Genomic DNA, 4,168 nt, shown 5'->3' with positions numbered 1-4,168 from the left:
GGCGGCGGAGGGCGCCCCTGCCCCGCTCAAGAAGCCGAGCCTCTCTGGGCTTCCCCGCCGCCGCCTCCCGCGCCGGGCCGGGCCGGTTGAGTTCGCCGGCCGGGTCCCGCGGGCTCCCAGGGACGAGGGTGATGGGCGGGGCGGGGCGGGGCGGGGCGGGGCGGGGGCTGTCTCTCTATACACACACACACACACTCACACTCACTCACACTCACACAAGATGCGCCTCCACGGTTGGACTAGCCAAGGTGGAGCCCTCCCAGCCCCCCTCGTCTCCTCGCCCGGCCTCCTTCACCTACCCGCTGCCCACCCCCAGCGCGTCGCTGCCTGCCGCTGACTGCGCACGCGCGGGACGCTCGCCCTTTGACCCCAGCCAGGGGCCGCCCTCCCCCACAACCCCTTTCAGCTGCGCCCGCCCCCTAGCCCTGTGGGTGGGCTGCCGCCTATTCCCCCGGGCCAGGGCTGGGGCACAGCCAGTGTATGGGGCGTCTCTCTCTGGGGATGTGTCCCATGGGTGGGGTGGGGTGGCGTGGTTTGGGGGGCGCTGAAGAAATCAGTCCCCTCCATCTGCTACCTCTGGAAAACGCCCAAGCCCGTGGAGAACTGCCGGCACCGCTTCGTGGGGGCCGGGACCCTCCTCCGTGTCCTCCTGTGGCCCAGTCCAAGGGGCCTGGGCCTGGCCGGGGCTGCATTGGACCCCGACCACCCTGGCGTGTGGACTCGCTAAAAATCGGCCATTAGATATTGGATTCCAGCTTCCTGGAGGTCATTTCACTAATGAGTGCACTGGAAAGAGTTTCCTAATCCATCTGTGAGGGTGGCAACTGAAAGAGAATTTTAAAGCTGACAGAATAGGCGAGGGAAGGCATAGGAGATTTCCACACCCAGCAAGGAAGACTTTCCCGAAATGGAAGAAAGAAACGAGCAAACAGAGACACCGGTAGCCCGCCCGGAAAAGAGTCTGCCCCTTAGAGAAAGCACCCTGACCAGGTTCACCCGTGGGTGGGTGGCGAGCTAGCGGCGTTCAGAAGAGCGAGGCCCGCAGTCTGTGCGGAAGACACCTGCGCTCGGGTGTGTGTGGCGGCGCGATTCACAAGCAACTCTAGACGTTAAACCAAGGAGAAGCCAGGGAGTTCCCAACGCCCCAGGTGTCCTCAGCCCACGACTGGCTGCTGTGGGAATGCGAAGCCCGGCTCCTTGTCTCAGAGCGGGGTTCCCAGGAGGATCAGGCTGAAGCTGGGACTCGGCCTCAAAGTGTCCCCTCGCATGGCCACCCCCTTCCCCTTCCTGCTCCTCTACTCCTGGTGCCCCTCCATCCAGGGGCCAGACCTTAAAGAGTCACCGCAAGAGAATCCTGGTCCCAAAGGAGCCTTCTGGGGGACCGGTGCTGAGAGAGGTTGTGGGCATGGCCCGCTGGGGCTCTGCCCGACCCAGGGCTGAGAGATGCCACCTCCCAGCTCTGGGTCCCTGCAGGAAGTGTTGGCAAGCACAGGGCCGGTCCTCCAAAGGCCCAGGTGCAGGGAGCCCAGGCCAAGCAGCCTGTGGAAGAAGCCACTTGCCGTGCCACCCCGGGAACAGGACTGCAGGCCCCGGCCCTTCCCACCTCCTCCTCCTCCTCCTCCTCCTCCCCCCCCGCCCCCCCCCACAGGGCACAGGGCTCAGAGACACCTCAGACTCTTGCTACCCAAAGTGCAAAGGGCATCAGTTGCTCCTCCAACCCCCCCGCCCAGCAGACCACGTTGTCCAGCCAGCCCCCGGGCCTCCCTGGGGTGCCCAGCACAAAAGTGCAGACACCCACCGGACCCTCAATCTCAGTTTTCGGATGTTTTTGCCACTCTAAGGACCCGCAGGCCAGCTGGGCCTTCGGGCAGGACAGAGAGCCCCGGAATCCGACGTGGAGAGCTGCGTGTACGTCCCCATCAGGAGGCGGTCCCCACCTCCGCGGCTCTCCCCTTGCGGGGAGCGGCAGCCCAGCCGGCAGCCGCAGGGCCTCAGGGAAGACACCAGGCTGGGCCCCCGCGGCACAGCGGGGGCACGTCCCCCGCACTCACGCGACTTAGGGACGGCTGCTGGAGACTGCTGCGGCCACCCTGCTGCCGGGTTTCTGGTGGGCTTCCTGGAAGCAGCGTCCACACCAAGCCCTTGGAAGGCCCAGGCGACGGAGGAGCCGGTCAGGCAGGGGCCCAGGACGGTGAGAGGCCGGGCGGGCGGGAAGGAGCATGTCAGGCAGGGGCAGAGGACGGTGACAGGCCGGGCGGGGAGGAGCCGGTCAGGCGGGGGCCCAGGACAGTGACGGGCCTGGCCGGGGAGGAGTGCGTCAGGCAGGGGCAGAGGAGACGGGCTGGGTAAGGGTTAGGGTGACAGTTAGGGCACAATTCACAATCGCAAAGACGTGGAAGCGACCCGAGTGCCCATCCATCCAGGAGTGCATCAATAAAATGTGGCGCGTGGACACCACGGAGTGCCATTCGGCTGTGAGGAGCAGCGGTGAGAGGGCGCCTCTCGTGTTCTCCTGGCCAGAGCTGGAACCCGTTCCAGTAGGCCAGGTATCCCAAGAATGGACACACGAGCACCACGTGAGCGCGCTCACCAGCAAATTGGTACGAACGGATGGACGCCTAAGTGGACAGAGAGGAATCACCTTCATCGGGTGGGTGTCGGGCGGGTGGGGGGAGGGGAGGGGCATACACATCCATTAGGCATGGGGTGGGTGCGCACCGACTGGGGGATGGGCGCACTTGAAGCTCTGACCCGAGGGGGGAGGCTTGGAGAGGGCAAGGCACCCGACCTTAACATTGGTACCCCCACAATACGCTGGAACAACATGAGAGGTATATGAATAAGAACACAGGGGGGGCCGGGCGCGGTGGCTCACGCCTGTAATCCTAGCTCTCTGGGAGGCCGAGGCGGGCGGATTGCTCCAGGTCAGGAGTTCGAAACCAGCCTGAGCAAGAGCGAGACCCCGTCTCTACTAAAAATAGAAAGAAATTAATTGGCCAACTAATATATATAGAAAAACACAGCCGGGCGTGGTGGTGCATGCCTGTAGTCCCAACTACTCGGGAGGCTGAGGCAGCAGGATTGCTTGAGCCCGGAGATTGAGGTTGCTGTGAGCTAGGCTGACGCCATGGCACTCACTCTAGCCTGGGCAGCAAAACGAGACTCTGTCTCAAAAAAAAAAAAAAAAAAAAGAACGCAGGGAGGAGGGGGGCACGGGCAACACATGTCACCTGAATACTTGTACTCCCATCATCTGCTTGAAGAGAGAGAGAAAAGAAAATGCAATCCTAGAGGTAAGAGACACTTTTTAAAAATAATGAATCCGAAGAGAAAAGTAAAAGGAGGCCTGTGGAGCAGGTCTGGGTGTGACTCCGGATCCCCCAACATCAGGTGCCACCACCAAAGATTCCTGCGTGTAGCCCATAGAACCCCAAAAGCAACGGGACGAGTTCTGGTCACATACTCCCTCAAAATGACATCCTGGCCTTCCTCTGGAACTCCCTCCCCTCTCAGACTCTCAAGGTTTCCTCCAGCGTGTCGGTTCCCACAGAGCAGACCTTTGGTCTGAGACCTGACAGTCCAGATGCCACGCATGCTGCCGCGTGGCGGCGGTGTCGCGGCTTGGGACAAGAGGAGGCCCCACGGTGCGGGCTGGGGCGCCAGGCACCGCGCGGGCGCTGAGGGTGGGGGTGACCCCCACCCCGGGCCGCCGCCGCGCTCCCAGAAAGGGGACAAAAAAAAAAAAAAAAAAAAGCAGCAGCCTGTGGCACCCGGTATTCCCAGGCGGTCTCCCATCCAAGTACTAACCGGGCCCGACCCTGCTTAGCTTCCCAGACCAGACGAGATCGGGGGCGTTCAGGGTGGTGTGGCCCTAGACGGCGGCGGAGGGCGCCCCTGCCCCGCTCAAGAAGCCGAGCCTCTCTGGGCTTCCCCGCCGCCGCCTCCCGCGCCGGGCCGGGCCGGTTGAGTTCGCCGGCCGGGTCCCGCGGGCTCCCAGGGACGAGGGTGATGGGCGGGGCGGGGCGGGGCGGGGCGGGGCGGGGGCTGTCTCTCTATACACACACACACACACTCACACTCACTCACACTCACACAAGATGCGCCTCCACGGTTGGACTAGCCAAGGTGGAGCCCTCCCAGCCCCCCTCGTCTCCTCGCCCGGCCTCCT

The 4,168-nt window shown here is 63.7% G+C and overlaps 1 pseudogene; it reads right to left on the bottom strand.

Moving 5' to 3' along the window:
- Positions 1 to 3,758: 3,758 nt before the first annotated feature.
- Positions 3,759 to 3,877, bottom strand: LOC142863316 (uncharacterized; annotated as a pseudogene).
- Positions 3,878 to 4,168: the final 291 nt, after the last annotated feature.

This window comes from Microcebus murinus, chromosome 21 (genome assembly GCF_040939455.1).
Source record: "Microcebus murinus isolate Inina chromosome 21, M.murinus_Inina_mat1.0, whole genome shotgun sequence".
NCBI classification, from domain to species: Eukaryota; Metazoa; Chordata; class Mammalia; order Primates; family Cheirogaleidae; genus Microcebus; species Microcebus murinus.
The sequence above is the reverse complement of the archived record's forward strand: the minus strand, read 5'-3'. Positions and strand labels throughout refer to the sequence as shown.